Below are 14,545 nucleotides of genomic sequence, written 5' to 3'. Positions count from 1 at the left end.
CTCTGCCCCTGACCCAGCAAAGCCTGCTCCTGCACCCGCCACAGCCAAGTCTGTTTCAGCACCAGCCAAGTCTACTGCAGACCCAGGCAAGTCTTCTCCAGCTCCCTCCAAGTCTGCTGTGGTGCCCAAGCCTGCCCCAGTGCTGGAGGCTGTCACCACGGAGGTCCCAGTGATGGCAGTGCCCCCAGGACAATAGCGCCCTCTCAGAGCTTCAGGTGCATATGGGGAGACTGGAGACTGAGGTCAAGGGTGCCCTCACTCAGCTAGAGCAGACACAGGCAGAGGAGAGCCAGTTTGAACAGAAAGTGGCCACCATCAACTCACTTCAGTAATTGCAGCAGCAGTACTCCCATTTTCAGAAAATATACCCCAGATCAAATTTGAGCAGGCCCAACTTGACATCTCTCTGCTGCATGCTACATCTGTAATATTGAATGTCGATGATGTATGTACTGTATGCTTTTCCTTTCTTTTTTCCCTGTCTGAGCCTGTTTGTCTGTTTTGTTCGTGTATTCTAAAATGTTTTAAATAAAATATTAAAAGTCCTGATATCCTTTCCTGACTGAATGAATGACTCACCCCACCAAGCCTTCCCTTGACCACGCGCTGCTGCGCACGTGGTAAAAACAAGGGCAAATTCGGCCCAGGACCACGTGCGTATACAGAATACATCACAATGACACATTAGCAAAAAAGAAGACATCAAACCATTATCAAGCCACAGTAATCAAGAGAAGTGAAGCAAAGAAGCCATCTCAGCCTTCAAGGCTAACATTGCATGGGGAGCTATGTGCCCCTGCATCTCATGCCATAGGACCTGCTTCAGCAATGGTGTAACAAAGGCCGATTTAGAGCAACTGAGGAAGGCTACAATTTTCACTCAATCAATTGATGACATCATCACTGATGACAGCCTATCCATTATCCATTCCTGACTGAATGAATGACTCACCCACCCCAAAAAAGCGCTGCGCATGCGCACACTGCGCACATGGCGCCAAGGATGATGCTAACCCACTCAGATAGCTACAGGAAAATAAAAGAAATAAAGAAAAAACATATATACACTCCAGAATTACAACACAGTGCCATCAGTTACATACAGAGCTTATGTGCTTGTAAATGTGCTTAGCCTATATATATATATATATATATATAACACAATACAGATAGATAGATATATAAAGCCCACTGGATAATTGCAGGATAGCGCCTCCTGTGGAGACACTGCCACACAACTCATGGCTTTGTTTACATGGGGATTTACGGTTACCCCATAGTTATAAGCTGTTGATGAAATGCTGTTAATGCCTTTTGAAACTATAACAACTTTGTCATGACAAGAGATGTACATGACAAGAGAAGAGATGGCTCAAACATACCCTGTGTAAGTGTATGTATGTGTGTGTGTGTGTGTGTGTGTGTGTGTGTGTGTGTGTGTGTGTGTGTGTGTGTGTGTGTGTGTGTGGCAGTTACATCTTGTAATTGAGCAGTCAGGCTCTTTGGTGCTGATGATAGTTAGGGAGCCTCATCTTACTCATCCAGCAGCAGCCTGCTGCCCTGAACCTTTATAGCCACAAAGCCTCTTCCTGGGCATAATCCAGATCTACTGGGAAGATTACCAGCACTCCATACAGCCATGTAACTGTATTAAGCTGCTTTAGAGATATATTAAAGCGGGCAATGTCATGATAAATGCCACATAGAGGCCTAGTCTCTATGTATGTTGCCGCTGACGCTGCTATCTGATACATGATCACAATTGTGACAAATGCCGCCCGCTCCCGGACCCGTCACGGTCTACCGAGCAGGCAGGCTAATAATAATAATACACTGAACACTCACTCGTCCTCCTCCAGCACAGAGTCCTCGGTGATCAGACCCAGGGGAGCGGTGCTGCTGTCCGTGTCGCCGGTGATCAGACCCAGGGGAGCGGTGCTGCTGTCTGTGTCGCCGGTGATCAGACCCAGGGGAGCAGTGCTGCTGTCCGTGTCGCCGGTGATCAGACCCAGGGGAGCGGTGCTGCTGTCCGTGTCGCCGGTGATCAGACCCAGGGGAGCGGTGCTGCTGTCCGTGTCCCAGGGGAGCAACATCATCAGCGCTGCAATTAGATGCATCTCATTTATTTTCCCGTAGACATTTCGTAAAATACTTATATGAGGGATCAGCCGAGCAGCATTTTGGTAAACAAACCACGCCACTGGGTGGCAACGGCAACGGAACCCTATCCGGCGCTGTGAACGGCGGAACGAAAGGCATACACCCACCAACTGTTATGGGGTTAAACCCCCCTCTAGAGTCATGTTGTAATGGTACGTCCCAGCAGCAACCAGGAAGTGTGTGTATGTTATGTCCAACTAAGAGTAACGTTAGCACTAGCAGTAGCATACTAGCCTATTTCCCGTTTATAATACTTTAAGAAGTTTAATTTACAAACAGAAGACTCGTATGTGCGGACGATATTATCACGAATATATGAAGTGGAACCAGGGCTCCGTTGATAAGAGGAAGAAGACTCACTGGACTCAGATGAATGGTTTAGCTGTGAAGCTAACGTTAGCTGTGAAGCTATTGGAGCTTTGAAGGAAGTTTGTCAGTAAAGTTCAGGAGGAAAAGTTCCTGTCACTGTGTGAAAATTAAAATGTCTAAAGTCCAGAAGCTGAGAGCTGTGGTGAAGCAGCACCTAACTGCGGCTGATGAAGATAAACTGCTGGACGCTGTGCGGTTACACAGAGAAGCCTTGCCTCCAGACCTCCAGCAGCTGTTAGTTCCCGCTGAGCAGCAGGAGTGGAGCCCCAGTCTCGACCAGGAGGACCCAGAGCCCCCACACATTAAAGAGGAACCGCGGACCAGTCAGGAGGGAGAGCAGCTTCAGGAGGGACCAGAACCCCGAGACATTAAAGAGGAACCCCGGATCAGTCAGGAGGGAGAGCAGCTTCAGGAGGACCCAGAGCCCCCAGACATTAAAGAGGAACAGGAGGAACTCTGGATCAGGGAGGGAGAGCAGCTTCAGGAGGACCCAGAGCCCCCAGACATTAAAGAGGAACAGGAGGAACTCCTGATCAGGAGGGAGGGAGACCAGCTTCAGGAGGACCCAGAGCCCCCAGACATTAAAGAGGAACAGGAGGAACTCTGGATCAGGAGGGGAGACCAGCTTCAGGAGGACCCAGAGCACCCAGGCATTAAAGAGGAACAGGAGGAACTCTGGATCAGTCAGGAGGGAGAGCAGCTTCAGGAGGACCCAGAGCCCCCAGACATTAACGAGGAACAGGAGGAACTCTGGATCAGGAGGGAGGGAGAGCAGCTTCAGGATGACCCAGAGCCCCCAGACATTAAAGAGGAACAGGAGGAACTCTGGATCAGGAGGGAGGGAGAGCAGCTTCAGGAGGACCCAGAGCCCCCAGACATTAAAGAGGAACAGGAGGAACTCTGGATCAGTCAGGAGGGAGAGCAGCTTCAGGAGGACACACAGCCCCCATACATTAAAGAGGAACAGGAGGAACTCTGGATCAGTCAGGAGGGAGAGCAGCTTCAACGGCTGGAGGAGGCTGATACCAAGTACCCATTATCTGTTGTCCCTGTGAAGAGTGAAGAGGAGGAAGAGAAACCTCAGTCCTCACAGCTTCATCCAAGCCAAACTGAGGAGAACAGAGAGGCAGAGCCTGTAGCCAGCTGCTCAACTGAACAGATGAAAACAGAAGCTGATGGTGAGGAGGACTGTGGAGTATCAGAACCAGCAAAGAACTTGATATACTCATATCAGGCTAGTAATTCACAACAAACTAGACTTCAGACTCTTCTGAGACTGAAGACAATGATGATGAATGGGTGGAAACTAGTGAACTTCAGTCAGGTTTAGGCTCACATATAAACAGTGAAGTTCCAAGGAAGAAACACTTCAGCTGCTCAGTTTGTGGTAAAAGATTTGGTAATGAAGCACACTTGAAGAGACACATGATAGTCCACACAGGAGATAAACCATTTAATTGCTCAGTCTGTGGTAAAGGTTTTGGTCATAAAGCAGACTTGAAGAGACACATGATAGTCCACACAGGAGATAAACAATTTAATTGCTCAATCTGTGGTAAAGGTTTTGGTCGTAAAGCAGACTTGAAGACACACATGATAATCCACACAGGAGATAAACAATTCAATTGCTCAGTCTGTGGTAAAGGTTTTGGTCAAAAAGGGGACTTGAAGAGACACATGATAGTCCACACAGGAGATAAACAATTTAATTGCTCAATCTGTGGTGAAGGTTTTGGTCGTAAAGCAGACTTGAAGACACACATGATAATCCACACAGGAGATAAACAATTCAATTGCTCAGTCTGTGGTAAAGGTTTTGGTCAAAAAGGGGACTTGAAGAGACACATGATAGTCCACACAGGAGATAAACAATTTAATTGCTCAGTCTGTGGTAAAGGTTTTGGTCAAAAAGGGGACTTGAAGAGACACATGATAATCCACACACGAGATTATCAATTTAATTGCTCAGTCTGTGGTAAAGGTTTTGGTCATGAAGGGGATTTGAAGACACACATGATAATCCACACAGGAGATAAACACTTCAGCTGCTCAGTCTGTGGTAAAGGTTTTCGTTGTAAAGGAGACTTGAAGAGAGAAACATTTAACTCAGGGTTCCCACGGCCATGGAAAACCTGGAAAAGTCATGGGATTTCAAAATCATGTTTTCCAGGCCTGTAAAACTCATGGAATAATTCAAATCCTTGAAAGTTGATGAAAAGTTGTGACATTTTGTTGTGTGTAATGAAATTGTTCCAGTAATCTTCCCGTGTATAACCTGCCATGTAATGTAACATAACGGTAACGGCAAATGTTTTCTCTGTAGCTATTGACGTAACGTAGCTCTAACTTGTTTGTCGATTTTAGTGCTTCTTGTATTTTATATTAATATTTTTGTGGAAAATTCCTGTTTTAGTTCAATAGCTTCCATGATGCAGTAAACGCACTAAAAACCAATATAAGGAGAAGCTGTGTCTATTTCTCTATAATAATCATTTCTGGTATTTAAAAACAGTACAAAAGTGTAGGCTACTACTGTATTACTGACTCAATAAATATGGGGGGGAAACAATGTTTATGTTGAAATAAAAAAAGTTTATGTTCAAATAAATATACCAAGTAGTTATATAAGCTCTCTGGTTGTATTGCTTTGCCACGCACGCAATTTTATTTTATTTTAGTATTTTAATATATTCAAACAAATATGTTTTGTTTAGAGGGAATATTCAAATATGATTTTGGGGCTATTTTGACAGCCCTACATCCCACGCTCCAGAATCTCATCTAGCCTGATACGGGCTCTGCTGGGGAGTGCACTAATGCAGACAGGTGGAGCAGAGGAAATGGGGGAGGGGGGATCCTTTAGGTCCTAACTAAAGGATAGTGTCTGTCAGACACTATCAACATGCCAAAAGTTAAAGGCCGGCTTTACAAAAAGCCAGGCGAAACGCGTCACCTGGCCCAATTTTTTTTTTTTTTTTTTTTTTTTAATTTTTTTTTTTCTCTGGCTGTGAACAAGCAATTTCAAAAATTTCAACGGATTCGAAATTTAAGATTTTTTAAGAATTAATATATATTCATATTCCCCACGGTAAAGCCGGCCTTTAAGAGTTACTACCATCCTGGATGTGTTGTACTTGCTTCATACAGCCTGTAGTCGGGTTCAGGAGCACTGAGGAGGCTGATTTTTGGACAAAATAAATTAAATCTACTTTTTTCCCTACCACCTCCTCCTTTGTTACAGCAGAGTCTACCACAGTAACATAGCCTAGCCGAAGCCACCAAGAGCAACCAACACCAAACCATTTCATTGTATTAATGCTTATTGGCTCACATCTCTTGCAACCTTGATTCAACACATTAAAATGGTAAAATAAGCTTTGATTCTCATACAGATAATTTAAATAAATACCATAATTATCATCAACAAATGTGATAACCCGTATCATTGAACAAAGGCCTACACTTCTTGACTTTTTCTGGAGCATTTGACCCCCCCCCCCCCCCCCCCTATCCTTTTCAGGGGAGGCCATGTTTAAATATGCATCAATAAGTAAACAGTTAACAGCTGATTATTTTCTTTTGGCATCATCACAGTGTGTGCTTTGTGACAATATGCCTCACAAATAGGTTGTAATGTATTTTTATAGTCTTTCTTCTGTTACACCCGCTATGCCTCTGCACTGAATGCTTACTGAAGGCCAGGTATGGTGGATGGGAGCCCAATCCAAATAAATGATCCAACAAGTGTTAATTATCAAAATGCAATGCCAGGGTTTATTTCACACTTAGGGACAAGACAAAAAAAACAGATCTAAGAGCACAGTTCTCCTGAGTCATTATGTACTCTTCTATATTCCATTAGGACTGAGAAAGTTTAAGCTACCAGTGAAGTAATGCACACTGGAACACACGACACACGGTGATAAGATCCACACTTGGGAATACACAGCACTACAACGTCTCACACAGTGGTACGATCCACACTCTGGAATACACAGCACTACAACGTTTCACACTTGATTTTGTGGACACTCCAAATCACATGCAAGTATGAGCAAACAGGTGAGGCACTCCTAGGTTCTCAGTCTAATGATATACAAGGGCCCTGTTTAACTGGGAGAATGCGCACACAGGAACAAATAAACAAACAAACAAACAAAATATAAAAAGATTAGCCCGCCTTTCCAAGACGAACTCCCAACTCTTTTCGTCTTATGGGTCATGTAACAAGGCCCAGGCAGACTAATTGAATCCCCAAATAAACAAATAAACAAACAAATTAAAGTCAGCAAGAACAGTGAATAGACCCTCCTGCAATCACTGCAACACACAAACAATGTCACAATTAATATCACAATTAATAAACATTTGCACCTAGATTTAAAACTATTGCTTTATTTCTCAGACTAAAACATATAGCAAACACTGTAAAACATATAAGAAAATAAACTACTACTGTATGAAATACCTGCTGCGTCAGCGTGTGCTTTCCCTCGCCCGGTATAACGTTACTCCCGGCAGCTGAAAGCCCACCACTAACACGCTGCAGTATCGCACTGAAAGGCACAGTAAAACGCAGAAGTTGCACTATCAGAAAGAAACAATAATTCCCTTCAGATTACTGAGTAAAAGCATTCATCTCTTACCAAATGGTCAACACTCAACACTCAAACGAGGACACGGCGCGTTGTCTTCCCACCCGCAAGAGAGTCTAAAACAAGAAGTCGTACTGTCAGAAAGAAACAATGATTCTCTTCCCATTACTTATAAAGTAACACTCTTAAATCGCTTACCGACTGAACAGACACTCCAGCTTAACTTGGGAACACGCCAAACTTTTCCTCTGTCCTGCCCGGAAGAGTCTAATACAAGACACACCTCCCCTATTATATACGCCTCCCCATCCGCATTCAAGGTGTGTACGGCAAGCCGCAGGTACCACCCGCTACATCCTTCCCCCTCAAAGTAAATCGGCGACCCGACGATGCACTGGAATAGCAGGGGGCACAACAAAATAAATGTTTAACAGGTTTCTAACATACTGTCATTCTTATCGTCATCGGCGAGACCTGTATCACTGGACAATGCTGACTGAGGCAAGTTATAGGGATTGGAGTGCTGTCCAGCTGTTTTCCTTACTGATCTCCGAGGGGGAGCCACCTCTGGCTCAGCATCTTGCCCGGTTTCTGGGTCAGCTCCTCCCTCAACTGGTCCATCCCTATGTTCTACATCTACTTGACCAGGCACATGATCAATATCACGATCACAAGCAAGCTCTCCAACAATGTTATCTGCTTCCACTTCGTCAGTTGCCCCTTCACTTCTCCCTACCATTCCCTGATGATTACCATCAAGGTCACCGTTACCGCCACTACCCCTGGGAATGCCTCTTATTTCAGTTCTATGTACTTGTCGGACTGCACCTTCCTGGCCAACAGGGGCGATTGAATACACTACGCCCGCTGAGGTGGAGATCTCACAACTTGATAGGGGGTAGGGTCCCAAAAATCCTGAATCTTATTACGACCCCTGACCGAATGATTCCTGGTGTACACTAGATCGCCTCGTAAAATATCAGGACCACTGTCATGACCGTCACCTTTCTGAGCTCGCAAGGCCCTTTTAGCACTCAGCTTTTGTTGCACCTGATTATATGCTGCTGCCAGTGACTCCTGATGGTCGTGCACCCACTCTTCCACTGAGCAGTCCCCATCGGCCTCCCCCTCCAACCCTATTAAAAAATCCACAGGCAAACGAGGCTCTCGCCCAAACATGAGGAAGTATGGGGTCATACCTGTTGTTTGGTGAACGGTGGTGTTATAAGCATAAGTCACTTGGGAGAGATGCCGGGGCCACCGTCGCTTCTGTTCGGGGGGGAGAGTGCGCAATAAATCATGAAGGGTCCGATTAAAACGTTCACATTGACCGTTACCCTGGGGGTGATAGGGAGTAGTGCGGCTCTTCTCAATATTATACATCTTACAGAGCTGCTGGATCAACGCACTCTCAAAATTTCGCCCCTGGTCAGAATGAATCCGGCTGGGGGGACCAAATAGATGAAACCAATGTTTTACCAAAACCTCAGCCACTGTACTTGCTCGCTGATCCTTGGTAGGGATAGCTTGGGTGTATTTGGAAAAAACATCGGTCAATACCAATACATTTTCTCTACCATCACTAGCCGGTTCTAAAACGGTGAAATCTATAGCCAAAATCTCGTGCGGCCTAGATGCTTTAATAGTGCCCATGAAAGGTTTAACTTTTGGCAAAACGGCTTTAGACAAAGCGCATCTTTCACACTCCCGGCACCATCTCTCTACATCTTTAAACATATTTGGCCAGTAACACCGTGCCCGAACCAGCTGCCATGTCCGCTCCACTCCCTGATGTCCATGCCGGTCATGCAATTCACAAAGAATGTTTTTTTGTAGGCACCGCGGCAATAGAAGCTGGTAGACCTTGTTACCTCCCTCAGGCAAATAAATACAGCGGTATAGCACAGACACCCTCTCCTCAATTCGCCCCCATTGCCGAACCAGCTCTCTTACCCCCTTACTGAGACTGTGCCTCTCTTGTGGCCCTGGCATCCTGGCTTCCTTCCAGTAATTGAAAAAAGGCCCAATAACGGGGTCCTTCTCCTGCAAAATCAGCAGGTCAGCAACTGAGCACCCAGGTAAAGCACTAATTTCATCCTGAACGCTAGTGACCGTTTCTGACTGTTCAGCTGCCACGTTCGACACTGTCCCCTCTACTTCCCCTTGTGGTGAGTACTGACGTGACAGGGCATCAGCATTTGCATTCTTAGACCCTGGGCGATATTTGAGAAGGAGGTGAAATGAAGCCAACTGAGAAGCCCACCTCTGCTCTATAGCTCCTAGCTTGGCGGTTTTCAAATAACACAGTGGGTTGTTATCAGTGAACACAGTACAGAGGTTACCCAATAAATATTCCCTAAACTTTTCGGTCACAGCCCACTTAAGGGCCAGGAACTCTAGCTTCATAGAGCTATAATTCTCCATGTTGCGTTCCGTGGGTTTGAGACCTCGACTAGCAAAAGCAACGGGCCGCAACTTACCCCCGTGTTCTTGTGAAAGGACTGCTCCCAATCCTCCATGACTCGCGTCCACCTCCAACACAAATGGTTTCTGAAAGTCTGCATAAGCAAGCACAGGGGCAGAAATGAGGGCATCTCTAAGCTGATGAAATCTCTCTGCACACCCTACATCCCATGCTGCAGCCAAGGGCTTTCGGGGTGTTTTACCCTTTCTACGAGGAGGGAGAAGCCGTGCTACTAGCCGATTGAGGGGTGCTGCTATACTCGCAAACCCAGCAATAAACCTCCTATAGTAACTTGCAAACCCAAGAAATGAGCGAAGCTCTGCTAAATTGGTGGGCTCTTTCCAGTCCCGTACAGCAGCCACTTTGTCTGGGTCTGTGGAAACCCCCTCAGAAGACACCACATGGCCCAAATACTTCACCCGTTCCTGAAAAAACTGACACTTGGAAAGCTTCACTTTCAAACCTTATTTATCTAACCGGGACAACACCTCTTCCAACCGCTCCAGATGTTTCTGTATGGAGGAGGAATACACTATTACATCATCTAAATACAACAACACAGACTGGTTTCGGCAATCTCCAAACATACGCATGAGTTGTTGAAATGTGCTGGGGGCGTTACATAAGCCAAAGGGCATTCGGTTAAACTCAAATAACCCAAATGGAGTACAGAATGCAGTTTTAGCTTTATCCTTTTTGGCCATTCCCACCTGACTGTAACCACTTGCCAAATCTAAAGTTGAGAACCACTTGGCCCCCGACAAAGCATCTAGGGACTCCTCTATCCTTGGCAGAGGAAAAGCATCTTTCCTAGTTTTTGCATTGAGCTGCCGATAGTCTACACACATACGTAAGCCCCCGTCCTTTTTTTGAACCAGAACGATGGGGGATGAGTAAGGACTACTGCTCTCTCTGATGATCTGACTATCCAAAAGCTGTTTAACATGATTTCGGGCCAGTTCATATAGAGGGGGGGATACGACGGTAAGGTTGACGTACAGGTGTTTCATCCTCCAGAGGGATTTCGTGGGTAATCAGGTTAGTACAACCAACATCCATATCACTCTTAGCAAACACATTACTATATTTATCTAGCAACGCCCTTGCTTGTTGCTTGTCCTCTTCATCTAGGTTTGCAAATTCAGGAGGGTTGAAACCACAAGTTGTACTAGATTTAATTGCCTCTATCGCAGAAACATAAGCTGTACAACCCTGTGAATCTACAGAGAACTCTATCTGGGGGTCACTTTCAACCAACATGTTAACAGTTTGTACTGTGGCTATGACACGGCGGGGCAGTAACCAAACATCACTTGTTCCCAGGTTGGTAACAGGAACATAAGCCTTCCCCCTCTCTCCTTGTACTAACGAGGGTGAAACCAGGAGTCCCTCTGGGAGACAACCCTCCTCTGGTTCAAGGGGTTCAACTAAGAACTCAATCTGCTCTTGTATGGGTATTTTTGGGCATGTAACAGGGATTTGAATGACTGTTCCAGCTGGAATGCAGAAAGGCTTCTTACCCTGCACTCTGACGCGATGAGCTTCAGGAGAGTTAGCCATGGCCTCCATCATCTGGCAATATCTCAGCGCTCGCCGCCACCCTGGTGGTGCCGATTTCAAAGTTGGGGCTTCAAAGAGGTCATCACCGTATTGTTTGTACATTTCATGATACAAAGAGTTAAATACATTCATTCCCAAAACCCCCGGAGTTACTGCTTTCTTTTGCTTCATGTAGTTATCAGCAGGATCTTTAACCACCAACACTCCTCTACGTGGTATGCGCACCCCTAGTAATGTAACCTCCAACTCAATATAGCCTTCATAGGGAATTCTCAACCCATTAGCTGCCTTCAGACCCAGCCACCCACAGTCTTTGAGGTCGTCGTCTGTAAGATGAGAAAAATTTGCTTTAAAAAAACTCTCAGTAACAGTGGTCACCATAGAACCCGTATCCAACAGACATGGCACAGTAACCCCACCCATGTCAACCTCCCCCTCAGGGCACTCACCCACTAGATGACTGATGTCTGAGTGGCCATTACAGTTAGAGCCTAGTAAGCCCCCCTCCAGTGTGTGGCTCTGCATACTGGTGGGCTCTAGTTTTCCGGCGGCTTGGGCACCTGGGTGTTTGCACTGTTCTCCACCTCCCTCTCTGGGGCTCCCTCACTCAAGGCTGAAACAGAACAAAATCGTGCAATATGGCCTGCTTGGTTACACCTAAAACAAATTGGTTTCCCATCTGGAGTTCTTCTGGGCTGCATGTACCGGTTACCACGGTTAGCCAACTTAGGAGGGGCTAGTGCCTTGATAACTAATTCTAACTGGCTCTGTTGAGCCTTTATCAAAGCTGTTAGTTCTGCGTAACCAGATGAGCTTGTGTCAACACTTTCACAGGACACTTGGGCTTCATTAGACACTGGAGGAGGCTGGCTATATCTCTGTCTAAAGGGTTGAGCATCACATTGTGCCATCCACCTCGTAGCTTCACTCCTGACCTCACGAATGCTCCAGCGTGGATTATTACGTACCAAGTCCCTTAATCTAACTCCCAGGGCTTGGTCTCTAATACCATCACAAAATTGATCACGCAAATCTTTCTGTGCTTTTGCATTAGCTCGCCCATCTGTTTTTACAATTTGGTCCACAAGCGCCATCAATGCATGGGAATAATCAAGCAGTGATTCTCCTTCTTGTTGTTTACGGTTGAAGAATCGACGTTGTAATGAGATATGGGAGTGTGAACAGCCGTAAACCTCCTTAACACGTTCACTGCCAATGACGTGTTTTTACGTCAAACAAAATCCAACCGTTCACTGCCAATGACGTGTTTTTACGTCAAAAAAATTGATTTCTTTTTTTTGACGGTGGGACGTTGATCTAACCCTTTTACGTCTCCTATACCAGAATTGGAGGTATTGAATGTGTATAATCTATTTTACCGACCAACTGAGTGGCGACATGTCTCTCCACAGTAGAAAGAGGCGACCCCAAACTGGAGGGAAAAGCGCGAGGAAGCCGTTCTCATACTGTAAAATTGATGGCGAAAACGCTTTCACTTTCGCGCTGATGCACAGCGGTGGCAACGGTGGGGGGTTCCAAGAATAGATTGGATGCACACTTTGAAACACGCAGCATAAATATGACCAGAATCGCAAAAGCTTCATCAAAGCTCTCAACCAAAACTCCAAGAAACGAGCGAGTCCACCCAGACTTCCTCAAAGAGCGGCCGCGCAGACAGGCACAGCAGCAGCAGCAACTTCGTTGTGACACGCCCGCTGCAGAGCCAGGGAGGCAGGAGGAGAACACACACGGAGGGAGGAGTTGGAAGCAGAGGGGGGTTTCCTGCTGTTATGGAGGAAATTACTGTTCAAAACTATTGTTTAGATGTCTGACGTCTTACTGATGCCAAAAATGAATGGTTAAAGTGACTGTTCTATCGAATTTCACAAAAAGCTGTTTATCTCAGAATAATTTTTCTGACGCTGAAACCATGCTGTATTCAACTGCTAATGCTTACATAACTACTAACTCTACAAACTAACTCTTTTAGACAGAGAAAGCACACATTCTATTAGTTCTTTTGAGATATTGTGTGTTCACAAAATCTTAGCAGAAAAGAATCCTCGGGTCTTGAAAGATGAGCCAGAATCCTCAAAAAAAAACTCTGGCAGAACCTACCTACAGTAAAAAAAAAAACGGCTGGCAGTGAATGTGTTAAGACCATAAAATATTCCCTCAACACACTCCCTCTGATCCGTAGGCAGGAACTTTATCTCTGTACGTGCAGCACCCTCAAGATGGTTAAAAACAATCTGGGCTTGCTCTCGCTCCGTTTTGGCTCTAGTTTGTACAAAGTCTCTCATCTCCTCGATCCACTCATCCACAGTCAGTGCATCTGATCTGTCCAATTTCCCAGAGAATTTGGGAGCCTTACGGTCCTCCTGGACATAGACCACCGGGTTGTTTCTCAGAGTCATTTCTGGTCCACCCCCAGCAGAACTCCCATCAGCCTCTGATGATGCACTTTTCAGACTGCGTAGTTCATTCTCCAGTTCAGATATACGCTCTGCCATGGCCTCCGTGTCCATGGCCCCACGGTGACTCAGACCACAGAAGCAGTTTGGGCCGGCACCGGTTCCACACTGGTGTACTGGTCCACCACTGTTCTTGCTGACACAAAACAAAAAACAAAAATTGAGGAAAAAGGAGGGAAAAAAAAAAAATCCTTACAAATCCCTCATACAATATACCCTGGCATGCAAAAAAAAATAACTATTTTGGAGGGCAATCCAGTCGACAACGCCAAAATGTTACACCCGCTATGCCTCTGCACTGAATGCTTACTGAAGGCCAGGTATGGTGGATGGGAGCCCAATCCAAATAAATGATCCAACAAGTGTTAATTATCAAAATGCAATGCCAGGGTTTATTTCACACTTAGGGACAAGACAAAAAAACAGATCTAAGAGCACAGTTCTCCTGAGTCATTATGTACTCTTCTATATTCCATTAGGACTGAGAAAGTTTAAGCTACCAGTGAAGTAATGCACACTGGAACACACGACACACGGTGATAAGATCCACACTTGGGAATACACAGCACTGCAACGTCTCACACAGTGGTACGATCCACACTCTGGAATACACAGCACTACAACGTTTCACACTTGATTTTGTGGACACTCCAAATCACATGCAAGTATGAGCAAACAGGTGAGGCACTCCTAGGTTCTCAGTCTAATGATATACAAGGGCCCTGTTTAACTGGGAGAATGCACACACAGGAACAAATAAACAAACAAACAAACAAAATATAAAAAGATTAGCCCGCCTTTCCAAGACGAACTCCCAACTCTTTTCGTCTTATGGGTCATGTAACAAGGCCCAGGCGGACTAATTGAATCCCCAAATAAACAAATAAACAAACAAATTAAAGTCAGCAAGAACAGTGAATAGA

The sequence above is a fragment of the Poromitra crassiceps genome (genome assembly GCF_964638095.1).
Source record: "Poromitra crassiceps genome assembly, chromosome: 6".
Classification (NCBI taxonomy): Eukaryota; Metazoa; Chordata; class Actinopteri; order Beryciformes; family Melamphaidae; genus Poromitra; species Poromitra crassiceps.
Note: the sequence above shows the minus strand (reverse complement) of the source record.